Here is an 18,489-nt window from a genome sequence, read left to right as displayed (position 1 = left end):
GCAATTTACCCAAAAGAGTGCAAAGTTTGCAAGTCCACCTCATTTAAATGACAAAGACAGATGTGATCATCTAGACCTGTGAAAATAAATTAATGACAAACTTGCAGTTATGGATGTTATTACAACCACAAGAACCTAAACAGTCTGCTCCATTGCTTTTGTCAATGAATCACTTGTTGGTAACAGGTCTGAATATTTAGTTTATGCCACCTGCATGTGATCATCAATAGTGCCATATTACTTCTTAAGAAGTACCCTGACACTACAATCTTTATATCATTTGTTCTACAGAGCTATTAAGTTACAATATAATCTGTGGTGTTTCCAGTATGACAAAATGCACAAATTGTAACTTACCATTTGACTCCACTGACAAAAATAAATCCCCAGCATCAAGTTTGGGTTCACAGACCTAAAATAAGTAAAATAAAAATATATGTTATAATTATATTGTTTTCGCCATTTATTCATGTTTGCTAATTTTCTGACATATAAACAATGTTAGTTTTGTTACAATACAGAGAATGCAGTTTAATTAAAAGGTAAATTATGCAAAAAAAAAAAAACTTCTGCAGTACACCATGCCAAAAATCAGTGTCTCTGATGCCAATTATTTTATCACTACAGCTCTTTTAGTATGGAAACTCACACAAACTAGTCACACTGATCACAAGAGTTCAAAAATAAGTCAAAATAGTGAGCTGTTGTTAAGCATAAAGCATTTCAGGGTAACAAATAACTGCACAATAGAATCAAAGCAAAAACTAAACACACTGGAGCACTATCTGATAAAAACTAATATAATGCTGGTTTGTAGACCATATTTTGTCTCAGTCCTCAGTGCACTCTTGCAGCTTAGCATGCAGCAGTTAATAACAACTTAAGTGATTACATAGGGGTAAACAGATGACAACAAGCATCCGAGTCCTGCCAAAAAGTTCTTTTTGAACCCAGTCAGTTATTGGAAATATTGCCAAAATGAACTTCCACCAAAATACAACAGCCTGTGAACTTGAAAGAAATTTACAAGTACAGAGACAATATGAAATAAGCTTTATTAATTAGCTGAGTTAGCTTGCTAATATCGCAACAGTGGTTGAGTGCACAACCTTAAAGCTAGCGGCACAATACTTGTGATTTGGTCAGTGCCACATTAAACCCATAAAAAAGGCCATATGTCAGTTTATTAGGTCAAGTTTGGTCATGACACACAAGCTGGACCTTGTCGGCTAAAGTTACATTAGCTAAAGCAAACATTTCGGTAAAAGAGAAAAACACACATCATGCCATAAATTCAAAACATGTTCCAACTTTTGTAGCTCTCTTTCCTTATAGTTATAACCAATGTTACTCACCTTGAAAGCATATTCCAAAGAAGACGATTAGAAAACGTCCAAGTAAAGTGAGCATGTCGTTAACCGCCAATTCCCCATGATGCACCTCGGTAGCAGTCACGTGAGGCAGTTTTGAATCCTGCTGTGCTCAACTTACCCACATTGTCAAGTTCACATAAGTTGCTGATTTAGCTGGACATGAGTTTTCAAGTTAGCTTTTTTTGGTGTAATTGGGACGTTTTTAACTTGTAATTCTATGTTATAACAACAACTTCAGTCATCTATCGTCAAACTGATATAGAATAATATGTTGAAATAACAAACATCTAGAATTACATTTTACAGTGTGGGTTTAATTAATAATTAAACAAAATGACCGTGATAAATCATGCTTCCCTAAAAATGTACTGATTTATGCATAGTTTTTGTTGTTGTTGTTAATTTCACTGGTGCTGATATGCAAATTCACTAAGAGCTAAATACTACATTTAAAAGCAGTGTGGCCTGTCAGCTCTTTACCTAAAACCTAAGAAAGGCAAAATAAAAGCTACATGATACTAATAATAGTAGTAGTTGTGAACCATGCAGGCTAGTTCTTTTTAACTTGGACATTTTGTTTCATGTACATCTTTTTCCTGAGACAAACTTGTTTTTGTTTTGTTGGACTTGAATTCCCACGATTTAAATTGAGTGGCTTCATGATTGTTTTTGTTTACTGTTGTTGTTCTAGTCACGATAAATGAAAATGTTGCTCAAAGAAAAAGGAGTGAAATCAGACAGAATAAAATAAAAAGAAGTATATTATGTTGATTTGCAGGTACAATAAACCTTCTAAGCATATATTTGACATACAGTTGCTCGTTCAAATCAAATCCATCCAGACTTTATCCTGACTCTTAAGCCACTTTTTGTAGTTTCCCGTCCATCTTTGTTTAACATCAACCATGAGCTGGACCTATTATGCTCATTCCAAGCTTCTTTTTCTAACTTTGTACTGGAGTTCCTTTGCTTAATTCAGAGTTAAATAATAATCTTTATAAGCAGTAAAATCTATTTTTTCTACTGTGTAGGCAACCCTCCCTTTAAGCAGGCTTTCTTCTGATTGGCTGTCTCCTGAGATGACCACATTATGAGTATCCCTTCTTGCCAGCATCACAAAGACCCAAGAAGCAAAAACGTTCTAAAACAGTGTGTCTAAAGCAGTCTGAATTTTTCCTGAGTTAGAAATACAACGCACACACACACACACACACACACACACACACATATATATGTATTCTACTAATTGTTTTTATTTTTATAAACAGTCGAAATGCATATGATGACAATATAACATGCAGCATGCCAGAATATTTTGTGTATATGTACATTTATAAATTTGATAATTTGTCCAAAACTGGACTAAGACACTGTTACACAAGTCTCCTTTTTCTTCAGTCACTATGATGAAAAACTTCGCCACAGACTATTCACATCATGTAGATAGAAAGAAAGATTTCCAGTTCTAAGACTTTCCAGTTTTAACATCCTTTACCTGGCTATTCTCCTCCAGTCTTGCAGTTTATACTGGCTCTCTCCATGAAAATTTAGTGTTAGAAACTCCGTAGTATGATTTATTAAACTTCTGACAGCCATCACATATTTTCTCCGAGATGGAAAGGTCAAGGATTTTATTAAACTTACGCCAACACTTATTGACCTTCACCCGAATGCAGTGATATTCGCTGTAACTCATGACATCACGTCTAGCCAAGGCGCACCATGGCAGCTTTGCAGTACAGCACATCTTACACAAATACATTCACAATAACATGTGAAAATTGGTAACAGACGGCTGTAGGCATGATTAAAAAAAAGTGGAATTTGAGATAATAAAGCATAAACCTGATGTACATCAAACATAACACTCAAAACACATAACACACATGTAATAAACTGTACAAGAAGCATCAGTAAACACACATACACACACATAAAAGCATACAAATATACACAGTCTTCTGACACAGGTGTGGGAATATATTTGAAGTTCTGTAAGAGCGAGTAGGACCACAGTTACTGAAGCCACCTGCACCCGATTTGGATCTTATTCTGAGTGTTGTTACAAGACCTCTGCCTGATGACCTTAGAGGCCTTAGTGGGATTTAATAAATGAGTAAGTCATCGCCGGACTAAGAGGACAAGCATAAAGGCGCTCTATTGACTATTAAAAGGATTTTGAGTGTATTACTGCAATCTACTGGATGCCATTGTAGTCACCAGATATTCAAATGTCCAGATTTCTGTGTTTGTGCAAACTCGGGCTCTGATAATAATATAAAGTCACTGTACTGGTTTTTAATATCCAAACTGAGATGAATGCATCAACCACTTCCTGAGACTCTGTATAAGATATAAATTCCCCATTTTGGATGCATGTCAGGGGTCTTGAACCTACAGCTAAGCAGCCTATTATTATTTATGCCTACTAAAAATGGTGATAGGCTGTATCATCTTCATTAACCATTCATCAAACATCATCAGCACACGATAAGATCTAGGCAGAGCTGATTTTTCTGTCTGTGTTCAGACAGCAGTAGCTTGTGAATGCTTTGTGCTTCAACGATACACCAGATATCCCACTTTACAGGGATATCTGGTGTATCATTAACAATACACCAGATATCAGTAAACTGTGAAGCAGACTAAAAGAAACTGTAAACTGTTCACAATTTGTCTCTAGCACAAACAGTATCTAAGTTAGAGTCATTTAAAGTAAAAAGGTAAACAGGTAAAAAACAAAAGGGTTAAGATAAAATGAAAGATGCATTGAGGTCATCAGAGGAAATTAACATGTACAACTGCACGTCATCAACATATGAATGGCATATGAACAGTAACACATGTAGGAAGAGCAGTGGCTCCATATGGATCCCCAAAAACACCTTGTGTTGCTGCACAAAGGAAAAATGAAAGGCTGATGAAAATGTCATGCTCTCTGTAAGTCAATGCTGAGGTAAAAGTCATAGATTTTTCTCATGGTATATGTGCTATATGTTATGAAATAAAATACATTCACTAATTTCTTTTAAAAAAAATCTATTCAAAAAATTTTGTCTATAAAGAGTAGATTAAAATTTGGTTCGTAATTAAGTAATTAAGCTCCCTCTTGTGTCTTAATTTTTGCGCTTTGTTATTTTGTTTATTGAACTTTTTACCAATTCAAATAAATGGCTCACCTTTTTCTATGAAGCTCTACCATCTGTCTCTGAAACTATGGCTCCTTATCTCTCTCTAATCGACACACAGCATACCGTGACAACACTGAAGAGTAAATGTGTAAATGCTCCGCACAGCCTCAGTGAATTCTGTCAGATTAACCCCTGAGTACTGTGAACACGGATTTTCTTTTCATGACAATGCATAATTCTTCTTTCCCGAGTTATTGTTATTGCCTTATTCGTCAGGACTGTGGTGCACAGACGATGTTTTGCATTTTGACCAAAAGGGAGACATTTTAATACAATATTAAATCGACATTAAGCTGTGAACATTTAAAACTCACAAGTGGAAAAAAAGCCACCCACAATGCAATATCATGCCATTCTGCATCATGTAGTATTACCTTGTAATAGTAGAAACACATTTTACTTACAATCATACTGGGGGATAAGTTTGCACAGGGGTATCACACAGGATGATTGGAAACAGCACAACGACCTCATCCAATGCTCCAACGTGGAGTTTAACCTGCAGGAAACAAGAAACAGAAGCTCATTAGATTTTAATGAATAAAAAAGAAATGGATCCAAACAGGCTTTTGCACCTGTCTGAACAGCTGAGGGAAACTGGATTATCAATACATCCATGACTTCACAACCCATCACAGGTACTAACCTCAATAATGTAATCAACAACCAGGATGCTGCAATCTGAGATGGTTAAAGATGCAGACGAGGGAATAGCGAGCATGATCTCAGTGCGTACATAAGTAGCCTGAGCACCAACAGGTTCTCCTGTCACATACGCCAAATTTTTGATAACCATCTTCCTGTTGTGCTTACTGTGGGTGTAGAAAGTCTGTTTCTGTTGCAGCTTCACCTTCGGAGTAGCTGTTTTAGATGAAGGGTTATTAAATTCACAAAATATTTTCACTGTTTCACCTAGTGGAAGAAAAGACAAAGTGGCAAGTTACTTCAATGAAATTGTTCAAACTTAACAATTATTATTGATTTTACATATAAAATGATTATCTGATGGATGGAAACCATACCAGGGGTGAAAGCTTTCTTCGCTACACTGACTGTCATAGTGACGGGACTAGAGTTACATCACAAGCTACACGGTGTCACGCTGTTTGAACCTGAGAGTGGCGCCTGCAGAAAAACAACACACTGATAAAAAAAAAGAAAAGCATAATATACCAATACTACACTGTTTTGCTTTTGGGATTACAAGAAATCAACACCTATTTATTACTCTTATGCATAAAAAGTTGCACAAAATGAGCATCAGCAGACCAAATCAATCAAAAAATGGCTTTAGATTAATATGAAGAAATGGAGCTATCGCATCATTCTCTGTTTCACTGCATATTTGCAGTAGCAGCTCAGGTTCCTTTGGCATTGCATGGTGGAACAGTATAAAACTCCAAACAAATCCAACATTTGCTATAGTTACAGTAGCCCAAAAAATCTTAAATTCATTACTTTTGCCCCCACAGTTACTCAGAGCCTCTGTGGGATTCATTTATTAGAAGTGAGAGCTTGTGCGCAGTCTGGTTTGTGTTAATTTATTTGAAAAATACGTCTGAGAACATGAACAACTGAAGCACAAAACAAGGTTAAATATAATAGTAGTCATTCAGTCTGTGTTGGTTACGACTGGAACACAATCAGATTTTAAAGATGTAAATTGTCTCTAAATGCAGTTAGACAACTCTGAATCATTCTTGTACAATAATTGCCCCCATAGGGTTGAATGAAAATACAACAAAGCAAACCTGGGGTTGCAGAGCTTTTTCAAAGTCAGCATATTGAGTTGTGAATGCAGGAAAAACATAGGTGTGGTAAGTAATTTCAAATTTTGGTTCATTTAAAAGGATTCCTGGGACAATTAGTCGAACAAGGTGTACTTAAGGAGTCCTGTGAGAAATATCAGTTTGATTACAGCGAAACTGCAGACACTGCAACAAAAACAAGGACTCCTCAATGAAAATGCACCACTTACATTCAACCCTGGCTGGTTGGTGTCAATGTGGTTTACAAAGTTAAGCTCTGTCACAAAGTCCTTGGACATATGCCACGGTCTATTAATGCCCACTGTCAAGGTATATGCTATTTTTCCGTGAACCCCATGAAAGGACGATGGGAAGTTTCTGTGATGCAAAATAATAGAAAAGATAGAAAAAAAGTGATTCAGGCGCATACAGATTCAACAGTTTTACAATAAACAATAAAAGCAAGCATTATGTTAATGAATCAAAAGGTTGAAGTACAACACAAGTTGTAGGTTTTGGTTTTTAAAAACCAAGGGCCCATTCTTTACTTACATCTACCAAAATTCCTTCATTTTTAACAGTGGCTCTTTACTTAAGTCAAATCTGAAGTTCCTGATTTCTTAGCTTTTTGCATATTTGTCACACTTGCATTTTTCAAATCCGGAATCAAATGTAATAGCAGACAAATATAACTCAAGTAAATACAAAATGCAGTTTTAATGAAGATCTAAGGGGGGAAAAAAGCTATTCAAACCTACCTGGCCCTATGTGAAAAAGTCACTTAAACCTTAATAACCAGTTGTGCCACCCTTAGCAACAAGAACTGCAATCAAGCTTTTTGCAATAACTGGCAATGAGTTTTTCACACTGCGGTAGAGGAATTTTGTCCCAACTTTCTTTGCAGAATTATTTTTATTCAGCCACACTGGAGGGTTTTCAAGCATGAGCAGCCTGATTAAGGTCATGCCAAAGCATCTCAATCAAATTTGGGTCAGGACTCCTTCATTTTGTGTGGGTTTTTTTATTTGGTTTGGGGTTCTTTGAATCATTCAGAGATGAACTGGCTGGTGTGTTTTGGATCACTTTTCTTTAGGATTTCATGGTAGAGAGCAGCATTCAGCATTCATGCGTCCCCATGAGGGCATGGCTCTGATACAGGGGTGTCAAAACCCAGGCCTCGAGGGTCGGTGTCCTGCAGGTTTTTGATATCACCCTCGGTCAACACACCTGAATACAATAATTAGTTCATTACCAGGCCTCTGGAGAACTTCAAGACATGTTGAGGAGGTCATTTAGCCATTTAAATCAGCTGTGATGGCTCAAGGACACATCTAAAACCTGCAGGACACCGGCTCTCGAGGCCTGGAGTTCGACACCTGTGCTTTTCATTTGCAGATGAAGGATGTGAATGACTTAGTTTTTAAATCTTTTAGCCTGCTTCACTTTGTCAGACAGGTTCTGTTTAAGTGATTTCTTGATTCAGCACATCTGGGAGTAATCAGGCCTGAGTGCTTATCGTGAATTTAAACTCAGCTTGCCAAAATAACATGGCTATTCACCGTTCATTCATGATTTAACAAATAGAAATGCATTTAGCATTTTTTTAAAGGTTATCATTGTCTATTAAAATTTGTTTGATGAAAAAACTAACTAAGAAATCAGGAAGGGGGTACAGACTTTTGTCAGCATGCCTCCCTGAGTAAAAAACGCTTCACACGCTAGTGGGTGTTTCACAGTTAAATGGTCATACATAGTGGGAGCTGACATGTGAACGGATACACATGTGTCCCGAGTTGAAGTTTTGTCCCACGAGTAGCTATAAGAAAAGGACAAAGACAGTGACTGTTTGTTTGCCATGTATCACTGCGTCCAAACAGCACCAGTAACAGCATACCCCCGTCTTCTTGCAAAATAACTCCTTTTAAGTCGAAGAAGTCCAGCCTTGCAGAGTAACGTTTCCTCGTTTCCCTCCACCTCCTCCGGCGGTCCGGTGCACATTCGCGTTTCCCTTCAGCCTCATTGTTATTGAAGTGATCTTTGTTTCCTTTGTCAGATCGAAAGACATGTGTCCTATGATTTGGTCGCCACTGGAAAAACTATTTCGTCCATCGTGCCTGATGAAATTGATTTTGAAATTTCGGATCGTCTGCTCGAACATCGCAGAGCAACAAAACTAAAGACAAGTCTTACAAGAAAGAAAAAGTTTAATACGTCCGATAAATGCAATCGGACAGAAAATGTGAATGGCCGAATGGAAAAAAAATTCTAATCAACAAAAACAAAACTGCGTAGGCACACACGTTACTCCGGGGGGATCGCCCTGACATTGGGCGGAGTCACATGTCGAATATTCCGTGACCTCCGTGGATCCGTGGAAATTAAAAGAAAGCATTTTAAAGTTGTGGCTTTTCATTCTCCATTCAAGCAGCTCCCGTTACTTTTACATTTGAGATATTCGCAACCACCTTTTTATGTTGTTGTTGTTTTGTTGTTGTTTTTTACATGAAAGTAACTAATCTACTTTTAGTAAATATGAGTTGATCCTGTTGTTTTGATAAATATTCATATTTATGAAGCTGTAACACCCCTGATGTGTTGCTGCAATATATTAACTTATGTATCATTAACTTTTTTTAATGGAAATATCACTGATTGTAATTTACGATTATTTAATTTATTATTATTTAATTTATTTATTTACTTTTATTTGATGGATCTTTCCTTACATTAGATAGTTTATTTCTTATGTAGAAATTTAAAAAAAAAACATTTAATTAGATTGGTTTATATTGATAGCCTTCTTCTGACAAACTGGAGACTGTAAGAAACAGTTATAATATACAGTACAACCAGTTTATTAGAGCACCACCCAATGCTTATGCCCCACAGCTGTCCTAAATTAACAGTACTGGTAATATTCAAAATAACTGCACCAGTATTCTCCAGCGGTTTTATCAAAATTATATTTTTTAATCTATTTTTATTTTATTATTATTATATTACTATTATTGTTTTGTTTTGTTGTTTAAGTTAACATTTTCACAAAAGCCGATAAAAAAAAATAGTAAGTAAATAACAATATAAAGTTTTTAAAGTTTTTGTAAAATATTTATGTTTTCTCGTGTTTCTGACAGAAGACCTTATGAATTTGTTAAGCACTGTATATAATATAAAATGATCTGTCTGCACAGGTATTATTGGATTACACGACAAAATCCCTTTTTTCCCCCTTTGCTTTTCTTCCTCTTGCATGCTTCAAAATAATGTTTTGGCCTAGAGGTACTGCTTTTCTCATCTGTTTAATTAACTGTGTTTTTCTAATCTAAATGTGATCTCTTATTATAAGAGGAGACAGACTGTATCCACAATGAAACATTTAGAAAAACTATCATCATCAAGGTTGTTAAGAGACTTACACTTTCATATTTGAAAGCAAGTATATTTCTTAATGATAAACATTAATCGAAATTTGAAGTGCAAGTTTGACACTGAAGAATGTTATATATATACACACATATATATATGTGTGTATGTATTTTTCACTTATGAATAATTAACTTCAAATTGTTTGGAAATGTCTTTACTACACTTCACAGATTGCAGTGCAGTAACAATGCAATGTCTTTCCTGCTTGGCGTTGTGTTAACACAGACCCACAAACTGCTAAACCCCTGCTTTAGATGTGCTCACACTTGCTGATGATCAGTTGGCATTTGATTAGCAGCACCTGTCTGCTACTTACCCTTTTAATTCCTATGAAAGCAGTAAGGGTGTACTTAGCTTTTTGCACACTGCTTCTGAATTTTGGCTCAGCTTCTGTTAAATAAATAATAACATGGTGTGATATGTCATGTTTTGTACTTCACTTTTTTAATGTCTTGCTGCGAGAACTGAAAGAGAGTAGGCTTTCCTTCTCATGACTGTAGTTGAACTAGCCTGACCCTTTAACAATGTGTAATTGTTACACCACTAGATGGCACTCCATACTTTATTGAGGCGCTCTATCATATATTGTGAAGCCATGCATTATTATACAAAAACATACCGACAACATCACTCACCATTACAAAACCCAAATGTCATGTTTCCATAATGTGGAAATCAATTATTTCAGAACTACTCATTGAATAAGCTGCAGTGGCATTTTACTGTGTTATGCTTTAATAAGAAGTGTTTTAACTCCCCTTTGATGGGTTTATAGTACACAATACAGCCATAAAATGAAGATAATGACCCATTAAAACTGACAGCTCACGACATTTAAAAACTCCTGGCACAAGTTAACCTGGACACATATCTTTTCAGACCTGCTCGCTTGCCACTTTTGAGAAGGGAATAGACCAGTCAGCAGCCTCTTTAATTTCACTGGAGAGTATAGTGAGCCACAACATGCAGTGCAAAGGACTTACGGGAGTTTGTGATTTCAGCAGCCAAAAAGTCACTACGTGTAAGAGACTTGCTGCTTTGTAGTGCATACATACAGGATGTTAAAACATATACAAGTGACTGACAGCGGTCACAGACTACCCCACACAGATAACCGTTCACATTATATGTTCAGCGCTGCCAGTAGAACCATCGAGTTTAGAGAAGTTACTAAGAACATCTTTCATTAAACTGACCTTCCAGTCTGGTGCCAATATTATAAAGGCCTGAACATTTGTTTTATGGTTTATGTTATATGTTTTAGGCGTGCATGTGTGTGTGGGCCTTTATAAATGTAAATGTTTGACAAGAGTGTTTGCAATATTTAGATCATAATCTCAAGACAGCGCTTCAGCTGCATTTTAAAACAGGACGAGCTGAAAAGCAGAGGTCGGTTTAATCAACAAACTTTAATGATGTCTGTTATTCAACCACTCAAAGACTCCAGGCTTATAAACAATGGAAAGAATTTATTGTTGCAATAGCGCTGGAGACGCCACTTGTGGAAAGCTCAAGATCCCAGCTGTTGCAGAAGAACTTTGGTTTTGTTAACAATTACAATCCCTTTAACAATAGCACCAAGTTTAGCTAGTGGATAAGATAACATATAAAGCACAAGAACCATTTCTCCTCTGCTTTGGTTCACCTTTGTTGGACAAAATAAAAGATAAAATCTCAGAGAGCCATTTTAAACTGTAAATTAGTTCATTAACTTTAGCTAGTAGTTATTTTACTGTTTACAGTTAATTATTAATTCAAAGTTGCAACTTGTTTACAACATTAGATTTGGCCTTTTTTCTATTTTTCACTCATTTTCAGTCCCGTCCTTGTACCTGATCATTTTTGGAAAGATGTTTTTTGTCTATTAAGATACTTAAACACTAAACAGTGAACCATTCAGACATAACTTGAGGGCTGAACCACACAAAACAGATAAATTAGCAGGACATGGGTTTTGAATCGTGTCATTACGCAGGTTGTTAACTAATCCTGATGGTCATTATACATTGCTGACAGACAAACTGAAATGTTTGGGAGAATATAATCACTTTACCTGTTTTATCTTCAAAGCAGATTTTTGAGTCAAAAAGACCTGAATGACAGAGTGAATGATCTGAAGTCCTGCAGTGTAGTAAAAGTTACCTGGTTGTTGTGAATCTGGAAATTTAAAGTGAATGAGTGTTTGGCACATTTTGCTATTAAGCTAGAGAGTTTTAGCAACATGATCTGCTGATTCAGATCTTCACATGCGTGCGTGCGTGCGTGCGTGTGTGTGTGTGTGTGTGTGTGTGTGTGTGTACTGCTTGAGTGCACTTGCACACACGACCATTCATAATAGGCTTTGACTTTAGCAGTTTCTGATAAGGGCACCTATCAGGTTTAGTTCAGCTCATGGTGACTTGACTTTTCCTGCCAACTCAGTAAATCAACCACACGTAGTATGATGGCTGCGCACACATCTATCTGCCTATCCATATCTTTATCTCTGAGATATCACATCACAGTGTTAGTTAGACCGCCAAGACAACAGCAGCTGGTATTTTGATCTCGTCAGCTGGTTCGTGCAACATGTTTCCATCATTATCAAAGTTTCTTTATTGCAGACTTCTTTTTTTTTACATGAGCTTTTTTTACAATTGTGGATTTGCTCGTGATTATTAATTTTTCTTTACATTTCACCACTTTAATGTCTTCATAATCTTGATTTCTGAAATGATTTCTGTTTTGGCTACGTGTAACCCCGTTGTTTGTTGTTCAAGAAGAGAGCAGACATTTCAGTAATTCAGACCTAAATCCAAAGTGAAGTAAAAGAACCCAGAGGATAAGCCGCATTATTGATCTGTAGTTTCTACACACCGCCTCTCTCCTCTAGTTAATCCACAGGGTCAGCTCTAATGACATTGAGGAGCTCCTCTGGCAGTCAGCACTGCTGCCATTTGCAATTTAGATAGAGGGAAAGGAGACGAGGAGGAGGAGGTGTATGAGGGTGAAAACGAGGAGAGAACCTGAAAGACGGGAGAGAAAAGGAAAAGATGTGACAGAGAACTGCGGTAAGCTGAAAGAGAAAGACATAGGAGGGATGCATGCACTGCAGGAAAAAAATTTTGGGAAGGCAAAGACAGAAAATACATCAGGTGGATTTGAATGACAGGAAGTCAGAATGTGGAAAGGGTTGAGGCAGCTTAGTTGTGCACATCATGTCTTACAAATGTATGACAAATGACACCAAATCCAAATACATACTATGAAAATAAACAGTTCAAAATTGGGGGAAATATGCTTATCCGCAGTCTTCCTGATGGTTATGTGAAAATTTTGTCTCCAGCTTAGGTAGATCAGGATAAAGACTAAACATTAATAGGAACTGAAAACACTTTCAGTACCAAACTGTAAAAATATGAACTGTTCATGTGAAAAGCAGGAGCCCTGTGCACACATAAGAATCTCCTCATCTAACTTTAGCATGTTTCTAAAATCTCATAACTATTCCTTAAACCAGGATATGCAGGAACCTTAGTGTCTGATGGAAACATTTAACATAGAGCTTCAAAAGAGAACTTTTAAATTTCTAATAAGGCCCATGCTGAGAGGAAAGGATTAACTATGTCAGACTTTTTTCTTCAGTTATGTCTTTTCTTTTCTTTTTTGCACTGGCTGATAGAATTTCTGCGGCAAAACAGGAAAGCGCAAAGGGAACAGTTGGCAAACCTAATCTTGTGCAGATCCTCTGATAGCTTTCTTCTCCACAAACAATGCTGGTCCAGACTAGAAAGGCTCAAGAAGGGTGCTGAAAGACCCAACAACCAGGCAGAGCCAAGCTCTCTATCAGCCTCTGACAGCTCAACACTCAGACACGTTCATTTAGTGGCAGGAAGATATAGCTAAATCACCTCAGAACAATCGTGCCACTTAATGCTTCATATCCTCTGTTGTTGTTTTTTTTCTTTCTGTGTGCTTTTATCATTTCATTTCCGTGCTCCATTTAAAATGTTTTTTTTTCTAAAGCACGGGCTACTATTTTTCTTCTTAAACAAACTAATTGTTCTCTTTCTGTTGTTTGTTTATGAGAGACTTTTTTTTAATAGCTAAATTCATGTCTGTCTTTACGTTAACTAATTCAGTCCCCGTTCCTGTAATGATGTTTCTGCACTATTTGCACAATGAGAGACGACCTGTTTCTTGCTCTCTGGGAAGTTTCCCACAAGATGAAGTAACTGTACGAAAAAATACTATTTTAAAAGAACATCACAGATTGCGGTCTGTTTCTTTGTGGTCGGAATTTAAAAGCTATTGCCACCATGATGTCATTGCCACAGAGCCAGTGCTACAGCTAGTGAGTCAGAAACTGCAGGGTTCTGTAATGTAGACTACAAATCAGTCAGTCAGAGTGTGTCTGTCTCACTGCCTGTGGTTAACACACAAACAACCCACACACAATTGTCAGCCCACATGCTATATTCATGTCTAAAGTTAATGTCTAAAGTACTGCTCCATCTCAGAGTATAAGAGTTACCTCAGTAAAACAAAAGAGGTGCTTTGTTCCATCGTCAGGCTAAATCCTCCCTCAGCAATTACCGTTCACCTTCCAAAGACCTCGGCGAGGAACAGAGCAACACTCTTTCTTTTAAAGCAGGCAGTGGAGCATGAAGACAGAGGCGCTCTACAGCCAAAGCCAGATTGCTGTTCTTCTTCATCATCTACTGTCTGGAGCTTTAAACAAAATGTTCTGATTCTGTTGGTTTCCACAGCAGGACCGTTCGTGATTGTTTCACACATAAGAAAAAGGCATTTTTAGTGAGAGAATGGCAGGGGATCACTAAAGTCACTGGTACTACTACTGTGGGAAGCAATATCTTGTACATTTTCATGGCAATCCCTATATATACATACTACGTACACACAAAAGATACACACTAACAAGCCTGCTTCTAAAATTCTGCACATGTCTGCTTGTATAAATCAAACATTTGCCTTGAAAAGTATGGAAAATCTTTTAGCCAACAGTGGTAATGCTTAAAAATCCACTCGGTCTCCCCTCAAAACTCTTATTTTATAAATCAGGGAAGAAAGAGATGTCATCACTCGAATCACTTTTGCCTTGACTCTTCATTAAGCTTTTCCCATTTCCCATTTAAGGGTAATGCAGCTTTGATCACATTATCAGGCACTAAAATGCCATAAAAGACAAGTTGGAATGAAAAAATGACCCTTTCCAGCAAACTGTAGTGCTCTCACTGCTGCTGCAGTTGTTTACATCGGGGCCAGTGGGAGGCTTCCAGACGCAAAGGTTCTGACAGTCTATCAGTGGAAGAGGGTTGTTAATATGGCCACACAACCTCTGTCCTGACCTTGATGCAGGACCATCCATCATCTAAGCTTAGAGGAGACATAAGGTTGAGAGGTGTATCCACCAAGGTTAGAGTTTTCAAGTCCTATGTAGTATAAAACCTCTGTTCTGATTTCATAGTAAAGCCCCTACGTGTGGGATTTGCAAGGGGTAGTTCAGAAAAATACTGTGGCAGTGATAAATACAGATGGATAAGTACTGCTCATAATAAAAGTTAATATTTTACTGTTAATCGGTATTATGGGATTGAGTTCAAAGTTGCCTGAACTCTTAGATGTGAGGGCCTAGATGAGGCAGACAGCTATCTTACATTTACTTTCTGCCACTCTGTTCATCTATTTTAGGTATTTAGCAGGCTAATCTTAAAGTTGCACTAGCAACTGGTTGCCTATTTAAAAATCCTTTAGCAGTGGAGCTACATTAGCATTCATTTCGCATTGTTTTAAAAGCACAATACTTTCTTTTCTTTTCTTTTTTTTGGTCCCTATCAACACTCGAGGAAATATCTGCGGCTGACTTTGTCTGTCTCCCGGTGCTGCTCTGTAGTGTACAGAAGGCTTTTAGAAGTTGTTTAATGAGAGCGTTTGCCTGCTGTGGCTGGAAGCAACACTCATGAGAGAAAAGAGAGTGAACCAGAGTCAGAAAACCAAAGAGCTTAAAGATGTGGAAAATCTCCACAGAGCTGAGGAGAAGTGCAGAGTTAGTTCTAATATCGCATTTCAGAAATTTGCCAAGTTTGGGATTAAAAAAAGAATAGCTTGTCTTATTTTAGCCCCAAAACAATCATTTTTTGTATTATTAATTGTTATTCTTCTCATTATAAAGGTTATCATTATTACACTACCCTCTTCCTTTTTTCTTTTTGCATGTTTGTCACACAAGTTTCAGATCATCAAACAAATTTTATATTAGACAAGGACAACTTGAGTAAATACAAAATACAGCTTTAAATGACAATGAAGGGAAAAAAGTTATCCAAACATACCTGACCCTATGTGAAAAACTAACTGGTTGTGTCACCCTATTAAGAGAAGAGACTTTAACATCTCTGGAGAAAGTTTGTGCCACGTTTCTTTAATTCAGTCATATTGGAGGGGTTTTGAGCATGAGTGCCCTGCCTAAGGTCATACCAAAGCATTGATTAGGTGACAGCTAAACCTTCATTTTGTTGTTGTTGTTTTTTTGAGACATTCAGAGGTGGACTGTCCTGCTGCATAGGCCAGATGTTCCTTGAGGTTTAGGCAACAAACTGATGGTCGGACATTCTCAGTCAGGATTTTCTGGTAGGGAGCAGAATTCCTGGTTCCATCAATTACAGCAAGACTTCCTGAACCAGCAAAGCAGCCTCAGACCATCACACTGCCACCATCATTTTGTTGGTATAATGTTCTTTTTATGAAATGCTGTGTTCATTTTCCACCAGATGAGTCAAACCTTCCAAAAAGTTCAACTTTTGTTGCATCAGTCTAAAGAATATTTTCCAACATATCCTCGGGATAATCAAGATGTTTTTGACAAATGTGAGACGAGGCTCTGGGTCCTTTTAGGTCCTGGTTTTCTTCTTTGAACTCTCCCATTGATGCCATGTTTGGAGTCATTTTGGCCAGCTGGTCACTCCTGGGCAGGTTCAGCATTGTTCCAAGTTTTCTCCTTTTGCAGATAATGACTCACACCATGGTTCACTGGCATTCCAGGCCTGTAACCCTCTCCAGACTGATAGATGTCAATGACTTTGTTTCTCATCTATTCTTGAGTTTCTTTAGCTCATGGCATGATGTCTCGCTTCTTGAGATCCTTTAGCCTACTTCTCTTTTGTTTGGCTTTGTTTTAGTAGCTTAGTTAGGATACCAGGAAAAGGAGCTCACTGCCATAAAATTGTGTGTGTACCACCTGAAGAATGCCTATAGTCCTGTCTGTTCTTTTATTTAAGCGCCTTGTGCTCTCAGTGTTGAAGATCTGAGAATGTGCTTTTGGCTGGCAGCATGCAAGCTGTGTCTTTGTTGCACATTCATACACATTTATGCTCACACACACACACACACACTCATCCAATCCCCACGCTCCCATTTTGTTTTTTGGGTCGCACTCATCTGCAGCCTTATTACCCAGAGTCCTCTGCGGCAGCCCGATCGGGGCTCTGCTGCTGGAGTGTTCTGTTAGTCACATCAGCACCCAGCACACGCTCAGCCCAGCTCAGATCATCAGGAATTTCACCGATGGAAAACCTGCTCAGAATTCAGAAGAAGCCTGTGCATACATCTAATTGTGATGGAGTTTTCCACCTTGGCTCAACTGCTCTTTTTTTCTCTGCTTAGTCGCAGGATGAAATGTGCTTTCATCTCAGCAGAGAAATTAACTGAAGAAATTAAACTGAAAAAAAAGTCAGTTTTGCATGTCTGAATCAGGATTGTTGCATTGCCTGCTCCCATAGTAAAACACCTATACTATCTTCCAATCACCGTGACTATTTGAGTCTTCAGTAGACTCATTTGCCAATGATTATAGTGGCTATTTCTAATTTAAGATACAGTACAGTGGCCATCACGGTGTGCAAGTCACTCATTATAATAAAGTGATATCATCTGCACAATGTTTGAACATCTGTTGAGTGGAAATGCCCAAGGCCCTTTTTTTTTTTTTTAGTAATAAGCCATTTAACAGCTGCTTAATTGGTGTATGAATCAGCAACTCAGATCTGCATTTTCTCCTGCTCTACCATTATTTTTACATTTTAATGCCTCTGAGAAACTTAAATGCTGAATGAGAACAGCATGTCAACAGTTATGTTTCCATGTTGCAAAATTCTTGGGAACAAATTAGAAACGAATGTGACCGCTTGAACGCCACGTGATGCTACAGATGATGCTTTCGCTGAACTTTAAACACCACTGTATACACTGCATCTCTCTTTTGGGGGGTGGTGGGGTTGTTTGATGGTGCCATTAAATGTTTGCAGGGCTGTCCAAACTCCTTTAAAAACCAAAAAAAACCCAAAAAAACAGGCCAGCACTTGAGCTAGCGAGGAATCTTATTTCAAGTTAAATACATATTGGTTGGTTGATTCCCTGCAAAGAACTGACAGGCTATTTTACAACCAGGCATTAATTTGTTGAGTCAACCAGCATCAGAACAGAAGAGTTGGCACAGCGGGGCCTGTATTTTCACGACTGCTTGAAGTCGGTGAGACGTAGAATGATACTAGACATGCTTATTAGGATGTTTTCAACTCTTGCTTCCCTGTTGCATCAGCTGCAGGAAGCAAACACGTTTTTTTTCCTTGAATGCCAAGTTTATTTCACAGCCCAGTCTGGATGATCTTGGGGCTGCAGCGCTTCCTTGTTGATTCCTTTTAGATAAACTGTGTAACCAGTTTGTAAGTTGCCTCGCTTTACAGTGCTAATCAA

The 18,489-nt window shown here is 37.7% G+C and overlaps 1 long non-coding RNA gene across 2 annotated transcripts; it reads right to left on the bottom strand.

The window, feature by feature from the left end:
- Nucleotides 1–2,604: 2,604 nt before the first annotated feature.
- On the bottom strand, nucleotides 2,605–8,637 carry LOC116317454. Of its 2 annotated transcripts, XR_005615196.1 has the most exons (6): nucleotides 8,207–8,637; nucleotides 6,543–6,690; nucleotides 5,587–5,689; nucleotides 5,211–5,476; nucleotides 4,969–5,063; nucleotides 2,605–4,267 (listed from the first exon to the last, which is right to left on the bottom strand). It is a non-coding gene; the product is annotated as an uncharacterized LOC116317454 (long non-coding RNA). The 2 variants fall into 2 exon arrangements; XR_004199248.2 differs by having other exon boundaries at nucleotides 6,543–8,637.
- Nucleotides 8,638–18,489: the final 9,852 nt, after the last annotated feature.

The sequence above is a fragment of the Oreochromis aureus genome, linkage group 12 (assembly GCF_013358895.1).
Source record: "Oreochromis aureus strain Israel breed Guangdong linkage group 12, ZZ_aureus, whole genome shotgun sequence".
NCBI classification, from domain to species: domain Eukaryota; kingdom Metazoa; phylum Chordata; class Actinopteri; order Cichliformes; family Cichlidae; genus Oreochromis; species Oreochromis aureus.
Note: the sequence above shows the minus strand (reverse complement) of the source record. Positions and strands in the feature narration are given on the sequence as shown.